Source organism: Glandiceps talaboti, chromosome 5, assembly GCF_964340395.1.
Source record: "Glandiceps talaboti chromosome 5, keGlaTala1.1, whole genome shotgun sequence".
NCBI lineage: Eukaryota > Metazoa > Hemichordata > Enteropneusta > Spengelidae > Glandiceps > Glandiceps talaboti.
The window spans coordinates 898,566-917,020 of NC_135553.1; positions in this window are offsets into that span (position 1 = coordinate 898,566).

Below are 18,455 nucleotides of genomic sequence, written 5' to 3' on the forward strand. Positions count from 1 at the left end.
CATGGTGTCTGTTATTATAATGTCAGTAAAACATATATATACTGTTGATGAAAATAATGCTTTATCATCAGAAAGGAACAAAGTCACATTAGCAAATTACAAGTAAACAAAATTCAGCAAATGAAATGCTGGAAATAGCCAAAGGCTCTGTTTAGACTATACTATGGAACAATCTTGTAACCAACATGTCTAATATAAATCTATCTCATCAGATTTCAACCTGCACTAGCTGCAACTGGGATATATATTTTTTTTATCAAATAACCAAGATGTATCCACTAAATTATTCATCAATTATACATAAAAAAAGACAGTATATTGTATAGATAGTGTAATGGCAAGTCAAAGTCTTGAGTAAAAGCTTGGTTTTGAATATGTCACCATGTTAAAACTGTACTGGTGTAACTGTAGTATCATTTTTGACCAGACAACTGCAATAATAAATTAACTGAAAATTGGTAAAATACTTTGACATTGTACATGTTAACCAGTGGTTGATATTATCCATAAGCAGTGCAGGAACAGGTTGAAATGGTAATAGCCCTGATTGAGGGTGCTGATTTTTGAGTGCAGACCAAAAAATCAATTTGATTTGATTTATCGTGTATACAGCTACAAAAACATTTATCCTCAGGTGATGCGATACTGTTCATGGTGTAAGATATTACAAGTTGTTGTACCTAACAATTTTTTTTTTAATGTACCAGTAATACATCTAGCGAAGCTTTCAATGTAGAACATTACCAGTGTTACCAATCAATGTCCAATGGGTTAGATTAATAGTAACATATAAGGTTTACAGCCACAACGTATAGCCACTTGGATTATTAGTCATAGAAGGAAAATAATAATGATCTTGTCACAGGGCAATCTGTTATTTGCCCATTGGCTGGTAAATAGAGAAAAAAAATCTGTTATTCGCCCATCGGCTGGCAAATAACCTTTTCCGTAAAATTCAGTCATAAATGTCAAAGTTTGGTTTCAAGACTTCAAAAGTTTTGTTTGTTTTGCACAAGTGACGTGAAATTTCATGTAAGAAGTAATTATGCCCTAGAACTTTTGGAATGACGAGAAATCAAATCAGAGTGCTGCATACTGAGTGTTGTCAACCAGTTAGTATTGTGTAGTCCTATAAAACTTTGGGGGAAATTGAAGGACATCTTTTCTTTTTTTTCTTAAAAAGAGTGTGTCCTGAGGATAAACTTTGCAGACTGTTTTGTTCAATCTTTTAATTCTACCTGAAGGTCACATTGTATTGAAAGTGCTTCCAAAGGACACGCTTTCCATTGGAAAGTGATGCATTACTAACTCAATATGCTCAAAGCCAAAGGACACAGATGCATAGTACTGTTAGAAGAACATCCCAGAGGGACACATTGTCTGATAGATTATAGGAAAGTTGTGTTTATTCTGTATATTCTATGTACATACATGCAAACATACATACATACATACATACATACATACATACAAACATACATACATACCTTCAATATATTGTAGTAGTTAACACCGATAACACTATGCAATGCAACAGGTTAACGGTAAAGTTGCTAGCTATGACTGTAGTGGTTAGCCTCACATTCCCGTTCCTTCAGTGTACTTCCTTCGTAATCTCGATTGCCAGTACCACTACCAGTTGTCAGTGAGATAATAACGTATCTCGTTCTTTCCGTTCGTCTGGGTTCCCGACGACCCGTATTGCGATCAACATTACAATTTAAAAGTATGGAGATATCATGTAATGTTAATCGCAATACGGGTCGTCGGGAACCCAGACTACTCTTTCATGGTAGATATCTTAGAAATGTGTTTTCTCACGTAGTATCCTGTTTGGCAAACTTGACAGTGACACGCTAAAATGTGAGTTTTACACTGTACATGCGGGGAAGGCCAGGTTTCGTACATTGCTATCTCTGTAATATGTGTCAACAAATTGAATGTTGATGTTTCATATACAACAAGTCATTGAAAATGACATACTCCCCGCTATGATTGGGTTTTAAGGAACTGGCAATTTATGTTGTCATTTTCAAACCTGGTTAATGTTGATTGGCCTCATATGTTTGTTTTTGATATCACTACTCTGTTCAAGCTGTCTGAGTTATGGCTTTGGACATGAAAACTGCGCCAACAAAATGCCAGCAGATGTAAATGTGATGAGTATGAAACGAAGTTCCACCTTTGACTTAATTTACCCCTGGTGATCTCTCCCCGGGGGGCTGTCGACAGTCAAAAGTGGTACTGCATCTTGTACTACCCCTGGACAGAGATGGTGGTTAGGTGGGTCACAGGTAGGGTAATGGTTGGGTAAAGGTGGGTAAATTAGACTTTCATGTAGTGTAATTACCAATTGTTTTATGATGTGAATATAGTCATGATAGGGAAATAACCATGTCAAACTTTCAGACTTTTATTTTAACGATTCATGGGATTGAGTTCATCATAATAAAGGTTTGTGTACCTACATGATGTTTTGTTGTTAAAAAACTTGTCTTTGACAATTTAGTCACGTTTCAAAGAAATATGTATTGGCATAAATAAATACAGAATATTGTCTATTTACTGTGCTTTTTTATTTTTGTATGTGTATGAATGTTACAAGTTTCTTGTATATTATTATAATCTGTGTAATATGATGGGTATCTAGTAGGATATGACTGAATGATACTCAGCCATATAAATATGTACCTGGTAGGAAATAATTGTAAACCTAGACATTTAAATGGTTGCCATGTAATGATCTTTGAATTAAGTTTGATCCAAATTACTGGATGTAGGACTTAAATATCATAGCATTGCTCACACAGCCTGGCATTAGAACAAGACAATGTGATAGTGCTTGACTCCATTTTCATAGCACATGTAGGCATGTCTCCAGTGTTCACTAATGATCAGTGCACAGGTTATTTTAATTACAGGGAAAGTATATACAGTTATCAGTATATCTTCTTGAATATAAGAGATATATGTCTATGTGGAAGTTCGGAATCTGTCACCATTTTCAATCTCTCCAGGTAACCATTTATATACTGGGTTCACATTCACATCCTACCAGGTGTCAATGTAAATGGCTTGATGGCAATCACACAAGTGAAAGAAAGTGAGTGAAACCAACACGTTACCTTGTTTAACTTCAAACTTTTTATTATGAAGGAAGTACACTGAGGGAACGGGAATGTGAGGTTAACCACTACAGTCAGCGCTAGCAACTTTACCGTTAACCTGTTGCATTGCATAGTGTTATCGGTGTTAACTACTACAATGTATTGAGTGGGCCATCAGATGCTGTCGAAATTCATAATTTCTTCGACCAAGCACTACACTTGAACAATAACCATGTTACGATAGTAGTTTTACAAAGTGTTATCGGTGTTTGTTAGTATGGAAAAACTTGTAATACACGTCATATGCGACAATAAAATATTGTAGTTTATTCCATCGATGTGGATGTATAGATCAAAATGGTGGACTCTAGTGAAAGTTACGTCGAGTTAAAAATACCCAAAAATAAGGCCCGTGAGCAGCCATTCAAAGAGTAAACGGTCACAATCTGAAGGATAGATGCACATGATGCATGCAAATGAGGGTGTTGAGGACTGGCTGATTATGTAGAAGGGGTGCAGAATATGGATTTGACGTTTACAACCCTGTTTGGAACAAACACATGTCATTTGGGCGCACAATGCATAGAATTATGACTATAGCACATATTACATTGCTTGTTTGACGTCAATAGTGTCTTTTGAAAAGTGGCAGTTTACTTAAAGTCTCCTGGACTGATTTCCAATATGGCGTCAGCCATAATGCTCATTAACATATTCATTTTTTTTTAAATTACAAAAAAAAATCATCAAAAATAGAAAAAAAGATGGGCTGACTTGAAATTAACAAATCTGAGTAAGCTACCCTCTGCGCATCAACACACCACATATCAAAGCAATCTGACAAGTAGTATTTGAGGAGATGATGAAAATATCATTTTTGAAAAAAAAAATCATAAAAAATTGAAAATGGCACAGATCAACTTGGCATGAACAAATCTGAATAGCCTCCCCCCAGGGAACATGCACACCAAATATCAAAGTATTCTGACTGTTACTTTTGGAGAAGATGACGAAAATAAAAAATGTTGACGGACACCTATGATTCACTTATACTCTATACTCTATACCCACCTATACCTAAAGATCTAAAATAATTTTGAGGCAATTCGAATTTCAATTTTCTAACAAATTTACCAAGTCAACAACATTCAACTTGTACTAGTTGTAGTAGACAACAGTAGATTTTTTTTATAAAATGGTGACTATGGTATAAAAGTACAATACATTACCAACTCTGTGTAAAATGTGTTTTATAGTGAGACATCATATGAAACCCCTAACCACTTTATAACATCGCTAAAACAAAACTGCATAGTGAAGAGCTGAAGAACTGAACCACTTCTACATGTTACCAAAATAAAAAACTAAATTAAAAACAACAGCGGAGCTATTCTGACGGATAGGTCGCTTGTTCATCCAGGTTTCTAAAAGTATGCCTATGGTTGATTCTAAAAGTAATGTGGTTATGCATGGCTAAACAATGATAAAAACAGAAAGTCAGCATCCATGGAAAAGTCAATGAATTAGCCAGTACAAGCAACACACTGCAGAATTCAAATACCCAAATTAAGGTCAAGTCTGCTTGGAATTTTATTCAAGACCTACTATTGCATAAGCAGTTTATATCCACTGTATCCAAATCATGACAACTGTAATGGTATTTAGAATGTACAGTGAATAAAGTGTTTTGTGTTGTGATATTAGTTAAGGTTTTGTGTATTTGCTGTAGAATGTGAAAACAGAATTTAAAGTTAAAAAATGCACACATATTTGCTTCTCAGTAGAAATTGATAATTTTTCTTTAACACAAAAAATAAAGTTTCAATTTTCAAACAAAAGCTCTCAATATATATAATAGATAATATATTGTTATACTTCATGCATACACAGTTGGCCAGCAGTAATCAAGCAAATGTTTCTGGATCAAAAAAGGAGCAGGTTTGGCTGAGCCACCAGAAACCATCATAGATGATAAGCTTCAAACAAGAGGCAGACAAATATCCATGGGTGATCAGACATGTTTTGATAGTGATAAATCTATACAGGTAGGTTTCTCTTTCATTTATGTTACACTCTTTATGAGCATATTTTGCAATCAGTATCAACCACATACCTGTGAATACAGACTTTGGCATTCCAAATATAACAATTTTATAGCACACTTGTATTATAATGTTCACTTTTTAATGACAATTAATAGTAAAAATATAATAGTTTTAGAATGGCAATTGTTTAATTTTAATACAGTTAACAACTCAAAAGGTTCAGAGCGTAGATGACCGAACAGCTGAAAGCCAGCTGGCAAGTGAAGGAAATGACTTGTACAGTACCAACAGTGTGAATGATGTAAGTTATTAAAGTTTTGTATTCTCAAGTTTAATGGGGAATGGGCCACATCTGAATGCATTTTTCTTAGGAATAAGAAGTTTTGCATACTTAAATATTTACAGAAATGTTAATAAGAAGTTTTGCATACTTAAATATTTACAGAAATGTTACAATTCATCACTAATCCTTGATGAAACTCATACACTGTCTGGTGGGTTGAATCATCCAAAATCATGATGGAAAATACTTTTGCAAAGATTCAGAAGGTACTTTCAGTCTTTTAAGATGACTCAGCCAAACAGGCAATAAATGAAGTTTCACAGAGGCAATATAAGAAGTTTCACAGAGGACTAGTATTAATTATTCATTTTTTCATTATTATTTTTTTAGTTAAAATATTCAAAAGGTCTCTTTCATGACAATAGGCAGACTAGAATGCAATCAGATGCCACCGATGTGCCTTCAGTTACAGTTGTCATACACTGTAGATATAATAAATGTCTATAAATACTTCTGTTCCAGTTTTTTCTAGCCATTTTTTATGTATATGTTAACTTTACAGTATAGCTATTCAAGTGCAGAAGTCAAAAGTGCATTGCAATGAACATGATTTTGGATGTTTTAAAGGCATTTAACTTTAAAAAGACAACATTCATGTTATAAAAAGTGCAGACCAGGTTGAACATTGTAACATGTGGCAGATTTAGGTTAACATTAGCAAAGGAATGACAGTTATACTATCAAATCAGTTATATAAACTTCAGGTTTCAGAATGGCTATAAAAATATACTGTCAGACTGATATATTATCAAAACATATCCTGTCATGCAAATGTATGCAACCCAAAATTAGATAGAGATTTGGCATCAACAAGGTAATGATTTTTGAAGGACAGCCTAATGTGAAGTACAATATTTCTCTTTAACTTTTCCTGACAGGATATGCTTTACTCTGTTGAGAATGAGACAACAATATCCTGCATTAAAAGAGAAGACCCTTCTAATGTGGTGACCCACCATTGCTTAAACAAGGACACCACAGTAAATATCAAGCACTCACTCTGCAACAATGAAGGCAGCTATGATGATGATGATGATAATGATGATTCTGATATTATCTATGTAGGTTGTAAATACACTCAGTTGGATAGAAGTGATGCACACAGTGACCACCAGAGTCTTGACAATATTAATGAGCATACTGATGATTTTGATAAACTTGATGATAGTGTTGAAGATCCAGATTATGAACCTTCATCCTCCTCCAGTGACAGTGATTCATTTACTGATCAGTTTCATGCAGATAACAAAACAGTGGCTTCTGATTCTACAGTATCTGTGAACAGAACTTCAAAAATCTTAGAGGTCAGAGAATATGAAATTCCTGGTCATCCCCCCCCCCCCCCAAAAAAAAGCACCTGAAAAACCAAGTTCAAAAGACAGTAAAATACCAAGTACAGGTAACCCCAAGATTAATGTCGTGCCTTCTCCTGTGGTACAACCTGGTGGCATTAAAGAAGAGCCAGTTACAGAAAACATAGTAATTTCTCCATGTATCAAGAGAGGGGAAAGAGAACCATATACCATACCCGAATGTGAGACTGGAATTAAGAATGATAACGAGCAAGAGGACAAAAAACGGAGCACCACTATCACTGTAAAAGAATCCAAACATAAACTGGATGGAAAGCAGGCATGGGATCGAAAGCATTTCTGCTATTTCTGTAAGATGGAACTTGGCAATCTGTACCGTCATTTCGAACGTAAACATGGTGATGAAAAACAAGTTCAAGATGCACTGAGCTGGCCCAAAAATTCTTTAGACCGTATCAAAAAGTTTCGAAAACTTAAGAATCTAGGCAACTACCAACATAACTACAATGTACAAGAGAGTGGGGTTCGAACAATTTTACCTGTGAAACGACCAAGTGCTTCAATGGAAAGACCTCCAGGTGATTTTCTACCATGCAGTACATGCCTTGGCTATTTTTCTAGACACTTCTTATGGAGACATAAGAAGATATGTAAAGATGTATCTCAGACTGTACCTGGCAAAAGAATTTACAAAGCCCATCAGAGGTCAGCATCTCTCCTTATGCCAGTGGCACCAGCTACAAGCAACAAATTAAAGTATGAAATTCTCCCTAAAATGAAACAAGACTCCATCACCTTAAGCTGCCAGAAATGATGATTTAATTATGAAATGTGCAAATAGATACCTTGAGAAGAATACTATTAAACCAACCAATGGTACGACATCAATTGTCAGAGAAAATCCGGGGATTGGGCCGCTTACTTATCCAGATTCGGCAACTAGATGATTCCATCATAAAACTCAATGATTGTATTCATCCAGCCAAGTTTTCTACAGTTGTTAAAGCTGTCAAAAAAGTATCTGGTTATGATCAAGAGACGTCAACCTACTCGACCCCATCACTAAGTATCAAGTTAGGTCATTCCTTAAAGACATGTGCGAAGATTGTAAAAAGTGATGGCATTCAGTCCGAAATATCTTTGGATGAAGAAAGGGGACAAAAGTTCCTGAACTTATATACCATGGACTGGGACAGCAAAGTGTCAGGACAGGCCATCCGCACTGTCCATGCAAGAACCTTCAATAAACCTCTCCTACTGCCACTGACAAAGGACATAATAAGTTTCAATAAGACCCTATATGAAACAGTCCAGACAAGCATGGAGAATTTAAAGGAGAAAAAATCAATGACAGTGACAGAATCATGGTCAAATCTTTGCACGGCCATGCTGGCAAAAAACATAATTTTCAATCGGAGAAGGGAAGGGGAAGTGTCAAGAATGTTACTCTCAACATACAAGAAACACAAAAATTCAAGTCTCCAACAAGACACTGATGTTACAAATTTACTATCAGAATTTGAAAAGACATTATGTGATAAACTAACTCGTATTGAAATACGAGGAAAGAGGGGAAGACGTGTACCAATCCTTCTGACACCTCACATGAAGAATGCCCTAGATCTTCTTTGCCAAACTAGAGCAGAGGCTGGAATCTGTGAAGACAATTCATACATGTTTGCAATACCTGCCTCACTAGAACACCAGAGGTGAGATAGATGCCTCTCGAAGCTATCCACAAAATATTTGACCCTGCATTGGACCTACTTGAATATAAGTATAATCACTTCACATGTATATCACCATATAAAAAAATAGAGCTGTTAGTCACACACAACTGATAATTGTTTCACTGTGTAACGATAAAAAAAAACACTCACACACACACTTAAGTTTTATAGTGAGACATCATTATTCATCACAGACTATTCATGCAAAGCACAACATTCATTGTGGCTAATTTCTATGAAATCAACCCAATGTCAGTTCAATAGGTCTAGTAATTTGGGAGAAGAAGATTGAAATACAACAAGCGACCTATCGATCAGAATAGCTCCGCTGTTCTTTTTAGTTTTTATTTTGGTAGCGATGTAATAAAGTGGTTAGTGGTTTTATATGATGTCTCACTATAAAACACATTTTACACAGAAAGTTGGTAAAATATTGTGCTTTTATACCATAGTCACCATTTTATAAAACCAGCGACCTATCGGTCAGAATAGCTCCGCTGTTCTTTTTAGTTTTTATTTTGGTAGCGATGTAATAAAGTGGTTAGTGGTTTCATATGATGTTCCATTATAAAACACATTTTACACAGAAAGTTGGTAAAATATTGTACTTTTTGACCAAAAATGAACATTCTTACACCCAAGGTAATGGACCCACCAAATATCATGGCAATCGGTTCAGCGGTTTTTGACTTTAAGTTGTTTACACATACACACACACACACACAAAAAAAAACAGACAGACAGGCACAGGGCGATCACTATAGCACTACTGAACCTCAGTTCAGTTGTGCTAAAATAAGACAGTCCCTCAGTCCCTCAGTCCATCTAGCTCTATAGCTCTACTAGCTCTCACTTAGCAAAGAGACTAGAATCACCTAGGTTTTCTTCTTTTTCTTTGTGGGAGTCGTTTCATGTTGTTTCCTCTTACTTGGAAGTTTAAAGCTTGCTGTTTTTCTTTTTAGTGTTTTTGGTACACCTTTTACAGGAGGTTGGTGAATAAAATTACAAAGTTTCACCAGCATTGATATTGATATGTACAAATCAATGAAAAGGGGGACAGGGCTGTGCTCAAGCTCAAAACAACCACATGTGAAGGGGACAGTTCAACATGTGAAAGAGATGGCACAACATCTGATGGAGATGGTGCAACATTTCTTTTCACCAAACAGCCCTCCTTCATTTTCTTAAGGGTGTTCTTTGCAACGTGTGTACGAGTGATAACAAGCTTTTCTAAGCCCAGAAGAGAAATATGGTACACAATCTTATAGTCATCTGTTTCAAATACAGATTCATCTGCAACACTGAGAGCCTGGCCAATATTGACCTGTGAGATTTTCTTATGTTCCAACTGTGTTTTCTTGTAAGGACGACTTGATGCATTTGATTCTTTCTCGGGCAAACCACTTCTGTTCTACATAAGATAAACAAGGAAAGGAGAATGACCAGTCTGTTTGTTTCCGACTTTTTAAAGTCATTTACACACACATACACGAAAACTCTGTTCACTAGTGCTAGGATCATTTGCATATATTTTTAAAATGTTTGTTCACTTGTCTAAAATCCCTGTTATCCTTGCAGGAAACACCACTGTTTGGATGTCACCAAAGGGAACCGTGATAAGCTGATTGTTCGAGTGTGGTTTCCAAAATCACAGATAACTAACACACACAGATTCGCAACAGCTATTGTTCGAGGTGTTAATCTGGGGATTAACAGCTCGATCCTTGCCTCGGGTACGCTACAAGGGTCTCTTGCACTTTCAATGTTACACCGAAAGCTACCGAAGTCGCGACTCGCTCTTCGGGTACTATCGATGTTTGTTGTTTAAACAGCACCACGTCATTGCTAAGGGTCAAAGGTCCGATTGCGTTATTTTCAACAGGAAGCCGACAATTTCTGCGAAAACAGCTTGAAAATCGAGCGAGATTTAGCTGAGTTATTACCTTTTAAAACTTGCTTGTTTGGGAAGGTCAAAATTATGAATATATAATGAACATATTTGATTTAAAAATGCAGCAATATTGAATTTGTTACACACTGTACAACAAATTCTGATGATAGGGCAAGTTGTGTTCTATGGCTCTATAGTAAGTTACACTCTGGGATTTTTGTCCTACCCACTGGGATTTTTGTCAGAAAAGTACATACTTTATTCAATAGTCGTAACATTTTTGAAGTTTACATGATGGTCTATGCATTCATCACCCATGTAAAATTGAACACACAAGCTGTTAACAGGTTCCCCGATCAATTTACCAGAGCGGAGTTCCCACCGAGCCCACAGCGGTACAATACAAGTGTGGCCATGCCATAATCAAAGTGAAACTGTACAACGGAAAACATACAAAATGCTTTGAAAATTATGTTTAACCTAAGAAGGCAAGCTAGCTTCACATCATAAAATATCCTCGATATGATTGTAATTTTTCTTGGAAAACAATGCGTCATCTTATTGTATGTTTTGCTTTCCAACATGACGGTACTGGGAGTCGATTGTTTTTATTTTGATTCATAACAACATTTACCCCTGTCGTAATCAACGTAAAAAGACACAACACTAACATTTGTTGCAACAGTGTCTACTGTGTCCTGGAAAATTACCTGCATCATGCCAAAAACATGTTTAAATGTATATATTGTCGGATGACAACACGAGACATATATGTGTTTACATGTCAACAATATTTTATCTGAGTTGGCTTCAAGTTTGCATGAGAGTTCAAGTGTTGATATTGCAAGTCATATATTACATTTATGATTAGTAGGATATCAAACTTTCCCATTGAAATATCGCTTAGTATCATGTGGTCTGTTGATTTATGCAAGACTATGTTGAAATCGGGCAGATTCACGCGTTGGTAAGTTATTTCCATGACAATAGAGTAATGTTTACTCAAGGCTATAATTGAACAATGGGAGAAGGTTTGTTACGAATCTGTGTCAGTTATCTGTGCCAAAATTCATATTAAGTTCACCAAATTTATTATAATAAGATAATGTACTATGAATATGCATTGACATCTGATGTTTACACATACACACACACAAACATCCACACACACACACACACACACAGCCACACTGACAGACACTTAGTGAAGCCTATTGCACTACTGAACCTTCAGTTCAATTGTGCAAAATAATTGTCTAGTAATACGACTATCAACTGAAATTAATTTGGTACTTGTATTATTAATACATACCTCACTTAATATGATGGGATGTTCATTTTCTTTGGGCATATATGCCAATAGAACGTTAGTGATTGATGTCACTCGTGTTCCACAGATTTCAAACGTCCTCTTGGTTCCGGCACGTACACTGGAAAGTAATTAGAGTAAATCTTTCCTAGTGAATAACATACATTCTAGTGACAGTAACTGTTTGCAAAAGTTATGCAAAAATGGCGATATAAATGAATCTACATGTAAATGTTTATTTATACTGAATGCAAAATTAAAGATGAAGTTTTGCCCTTCACTTATTACATGTATGTACACATTTTGCTATCAAATTGGAGAGGGCCCATGTTTACATTCCATGGGTTTGTCTAAAACATACAAATAAATACACCACAAGAACAATGAAATGGTACCTCGACTAGTTAGCTACTAGACATGTGATGTACATGTATATACTTATAGTCAATGGTACCAATAACATAACTGGATATTACTATTATTAGACAGCTGATGGGGAAAAACTTCCACATTATTTTAAGGGGGAGGTGTCAAATTCAAAAAAGTCGATAAATTTTTCTTATACTTTGCATACCTAAGCAGTGATATCTGAATATGTAAAAAATGCAAAGAAAATACTATGTCAACCACCTTTGTTTTCAAGATAATGACCATTTCTTGTATCTACACATATTATTTTGGGTCAAAATAAGTAGATTTACAACAATTAACTACATCACAATTTTTGACAGTTAAAGATTATCCCTGGAGCACTTAATGAACTTACATATTTTAGTGCAATGTATATTATGTCCAGACATATTTGTTTGTAATTTCTATTAATTATTTCATAAAATGTTGTTTTATCCCCAGATGTAAGAAAACTGTAAAAAAAAAAAAGGATAAAAGTCCTTGATAGATTATTTTTATATGCTGTATGTGTACAATGTATTCTTCCAGCTATTTATCAATAACAAAATAATAGTGGCAGTATTTGCGCTAGCACTCGCCACAGTCGCAAAATGCGAATAAAATTCCTAATTGGCGAAAAAATATGATAACGTTGTCGCCACGGTGGCGATTGTATAATTTGCTGCTGTCAATGGAAGCAAAGACTTCTGAAACTCATACGAAATTACCTTCCGTTCACCCTAAATCTCCAAATCAAGAGTACGTACAGCGATCGAAAAAAACATCTAACACTTCACTTCACTTCCAAACACGCGTTCGTTTCGCGTTTGAATGTTGAAAAGCTTGCAAGAGTGCTGAAAGTTGCGTCGTTGAAGTAATTCAAATTTCACACCTCCTACCTTAAGTTAGATAGAACGATCCACAGTGTAGGTATGTGGTCAATCCAATGTCACACTAATATTAATATTGATGGTGTTTGGAGGCCCCCCCCCCCCTACTACTTACTACCATAAATAAATGAGAATGACATAGTCCCTGCTATGATTGGGTTTTAAGGAACTGGCTGTTTATGTTGTCATTTTCTTCATATATCATTCACTACTCTGATCATGCAACAACACTAAATCAAGCAGACTTAGATATGTTGTGTCTGCTCATTGGACATGGAACATGCCTACTCATGTTGTGTCGCCTCGTTGGACATGGGACATGCCTACTCTTCAAGAAGATGTGATGGAATAAACCATTCAACAATAAAGGATGAGTCGGGTATGGGGGTGGGGGGGACCTGTTCAAGCATGTCTGAGTTATGGCTTTGGACATGAAAACTGCGCCAACAAAATCGCTGCCAGGCAGCCATATCGGATTGTATCATGGAACAAATGGATGCACATGTATGTCATAGAACTCTGTCCTAATACCAACTTTGAATGAGATCTGTTCAAGCATGCAAGCATGTCTGAGTTATGGCTTTGGACAGGGAAAATTCGCAAACAAAATAGCTGCTGCTAGGCGGCCATATTAGATCATATCATGAAACAAATTGATGTGCACACATGTATGTATGCCATTGTTGCCCAAGTTTGCAAAAATACCGCCAATGGCGTTGTAGCACAACTGTAGTTTTTAAAAATGTTTATCCATATGCTAGTCCATGCTAACAATAGGTGTTCATTTGCTGAATGACATCTCACCAAGTTTCAGTCTCACTGACCAAGTACTTTTTGAGATATATAAGTTTTTGACCAAAAATGAACATTCTTACACCTAATTTGCATATCACTCATGGAATCATTGTATGCTTAATATTTCTTCGTCCATACATAGATGCTTTCCCATTAAATTTCAGCCCAATCTGCTCAGTAGTTTTGGAATTATAGATTTTTAACCAAAAAGATACATTTTTAGCCCTAATTTGCATATTACTGATGGAATCATCATGTCATGAACAAATCTTACTTTACACCCCTTTAAGAATGTTCCCACCAAATTTTTCACCAATCTGCCCAGTAGTTTCTGAGTTTAAGCTTTTTGACCAAAAATCAAATTTTTTAACCCAAATCACAAACGTGTGATGTGATCATTTTGATTTGAACAATTTCCCAACTAGACACCCAAGGTAATGGACCCACCAAATATCTAACTTTTTGTTTACACACACACACACACACACACACACACACACACAGACAGACAGACAGACAGACAGACAGACGCCGGGCGATCCCTATAGCACTACTGAACCTCAGTTCAGTTGTGCTAAAAAATCGGTCCAGGCATCTCCAAGAAACAGCTCTGGATGGATGGAACCCAATCCATAAGTCCCCGTATCGGACTTTGTCCGGCGGGGCCTAATAATAAAATCAAGTGTACCTACTCAACTCTGTAGTCTTCATTACAATCTTTCCCTTTAAGGACAATTTGCATCATGTCATATATGATGACAGCAAGAACATCCTCGGCGCTGTCATTTTTTGCACAACATTTGAACATTTTCAACAGGAGACCCTTTATATCTTTAATAATAATGGGATTTATATCTGTTTTTGCCTTGTACTCCTTGTATAGGTAGTTCTGTGTTATTGGAACAAACACAAAACAGGTGGATTAATATATCTTGTATAGTTTATCAATTGAAATGAAATCAAATTGAAAATAAAGATAGAAACATTCAAAACCAATAGTGTTTTTGAAGAAATGATAGCATACTTTCAATGGTAAATACTCGTCCATGGATGCTGACGTGAAGTTGAAGGTACGACCACAATCGTCAAACATGGTAGTCGCATATTGTAGGATTTCATCATTTGCTACAAAATATAATGGGATAATTCATTGAAGTTGGGGTTATTACTGTGAAATTTTCAAAACAAGGAAGTTTGTGGAAAATATCCCTCTCCCAAATGCTACTACATGTATTGACAAACGTGTAAATTCATAAAAAATACAGTGTATGCACATACAAAATATTCAAATAGGTAGCCCGCATGTTTGAAACGTTTACAACCAGCTTTAAAGGTGACAAGATTCCACAGAGCAACAACTCAGAAATCGTCGGGATTTCAGCCTTTCTGTTCATTTTGCTGTCAATTTCGCCTGGTAAAAATGTGACTTCAAGGCATATTTGTTCTAACGAGGTGGATTTTTGACTGATCTGAAGTCAAGTTGTGGCATTTTTTTTCATGATATGAAAATTATAATAGTACTCGCTTTTGGGTATGGATGTTGATCAGTCTCAACCCTTTTGAGTTATTTCCAGATGTGACTATTGCGGAGGGGGGTGTTTGTTTGTTTGTTCGTTGGTTTGTTGTCGTTTACTCATGTATGTATCTACTCATGTCGGTTTATTTTGTTTGTAAACAAGTAAACCGACAAATGAGTAGAAACAACTTTACAGGAGGATGCATAATGGTATCTCTGAAACGTATCAATAAGATGAGTTTTTTTCGTATATTTAGCATGAGATTTCAATATTTCATGACAAATGTTGCATAAATTTTATTATTTACAGTATAAGCAGTTGCAAGTCATGGATTGAAAAAGGTAGGTTTCAGACAGTATGAAAAAATGGAGCCATCAGATAGGTGAGCCATGTATATATACGTACATACAAATACACACACACATACATACATACATACATACATACACACACACACACACACACACACATACATACATACATACATACATACATACATACATACATACATACATACATACATATATATTCATCCAATTTTACAAAACATAAAAGGGAAAGTAATGGAAACCATAAACTGACACACTGTGCTTGATATCATATTGTTTATTTCTGATTATTTTTGTACTTTATCAAAATACATGTATCAAAACTGGAAGTGATAGTTACTGTTAACACTCACATTTCTTATGAATCAGATGTAAACTCACGGTATAAAACCCACAAGTTATCATACAATTGGAAAATTTATACATCATTGAAAATTTCAACTGTATCAAGGTGAAAGGAGTACAATATTTGGTAGAAAATTTTAAAATTCATAAATGCAGCAATGACAGGATTTGAAATAAAGCAGTCATATTGGTAGATATTTTTTAGGGACCAACCCGTATATTCACAAAACTAGGCCACAATATCTGATGGTTCAAGTGTCCAATCCTGTAAACTTTGTTTCTTATATCATATCAAAATCATAGTATGCATGGAATAATGAACAATCTGTGTAATATCATGACTAAAATTAGGAAGAAAAAGTTGCCATTAGCTTATCTCCAATATATATAGTATTGCTTCCAGCAAAAATCTGACCATATCATAACAACTATATATGTGTAATATTAAAGTATATTTAACCCTTTCACCACCGATTCCACGCACAAGCACTAATAGAACAAATGATGGTATTTTTCTGTATTAATTCACACAACATTGGTATTTTTTTTACCAAAGATGCCATAAAAGCTGTATTAATGTTGGGTTCTTATATAGCGCTTTCCCACACCGTGCTCAAAGCGCTTTACAATTTGACTGCATAGTTTTACAAACCATACAAAAGATGATTTCTTGTCTTCTATTATTGCATGATATTTGATACTAAACATAGTACAGTATCAAGACTGTGGACACTTCAAAAAGTAGCTGTATCGTGCAACAGCCATGACAAGACTGTGGATACATCACACAAAGTATCCTGCTACAGCCATGACAAGACTGTGGATACATCACAAAGTATCCTGCTACAGCCAATGACGAAAACAAGAATAATTGTGTAAATGTGTTGACTTTATAAGTAGGTCAATCGTCTGTAAGTACCATCACCATAGATCTAAATGTGATCTACAAATATTTGTAACTTTAGAATGTATTCAATAGGTAAGCTAATCTACAGCACTAAGGGTTGTGATCGATACACCACTGTGTAAAAATGTCACAACCACATTACAAATAACCTAATTTCTATGGATAAAGATATCTATGTCAGTGGATAATGGTCTCTGATAAAAATCAATGAATTGCCTACATTAATCACACAGAAAAGACATATGTCTGAGGCAAGGTACAAACTATAGGTATTTGTAGGGTAAATATGACTTGTATAAGTGCACACACTAATGGTATTATATCCCAACTAATGATATGCTATCAATACTACAGGAATGATATGTTAGGTATCAGAACACAAAAATTATAAAAGATGAAGTAGGCTTACATAAATTAGTTTATTTTTTTACACACCCTCAAGATGAGATGTAATTCTGAATATTGCATCCTAAAACACATATTTTGTAGTTTTTTCAAGCTCACTTTTGGTTATATGAAACTGAGTAAATATATAATCCATATAGTTCAACCTTATTTAGTGAAATGTCAAACCCCCACCCTATAGACTAATATAAAAATAGATAAATATATTTCTACCTCACCATATTTGTGATGGTATCATAATGTGTAATTGTTAAATATTTTTATAGCAATTATTTCATATCACAGAAAAATTCCAAATATATATATATACATAAACCGAAATGCAACCACAAACACTGGTATGAAATGATAATTCATAGACAAAAAACAAAAAAAATGGAAAAAAACATTCATGAAGATAATGTGATCTCCGGATGTGATATCACGACAATGAAAAATGAAATGAAAATACAGTAAAATACATAATCAAGAAATGGTATGAAGACTTGGCATGATTTATAGTTCTCTAAAACTTGAAATTAATGACAATGGAATGGTAGCACAAGTGACTTTTTACTGAATTATAAAGTCAGTTTTTTTACTCTGAAAATAGAAATTCAGTGCAATGGCAATGGCTATTACCATGGTTTCTGGGGATTCCAGAAATTGGATGATGGCTGTTACCATGGTTTCTTGAGATTCCAGAAATTGGATGATGGCTGTTACCATGGTTTCTTGAGATCCAGAAATTGGATGATGGCTGTTACCATGTTTTCTTGTGATTCCAGAAACTGGATGATCCTAAAATGCATTCCAACAAAGGATCAATTTTACCTAGCTGTTGACCAAAAAATCACATTTTTAACTTAATTTGTTTATCAGATCATATCACATCAGATCAGATCACTTTGCATTGAACAATTTATCCTAAAGACATCCTTTCGAAAATCCACACCAATTATTAGCAGTTTTGGAGGTTTGTCTTTTGGTAGAATATTGAGGTACCACAATTTTGTTTACCTATAATTGCATATCACCAATTTGAAGATCTCCCAACTAGACATCCAAAGTAAATTTCTCACAATATACCAGTACTATGGCAACTGGCTTAGTGGTTTCTGACTTAAAGTCACACCCAAACCTAAGCACACCTACACACA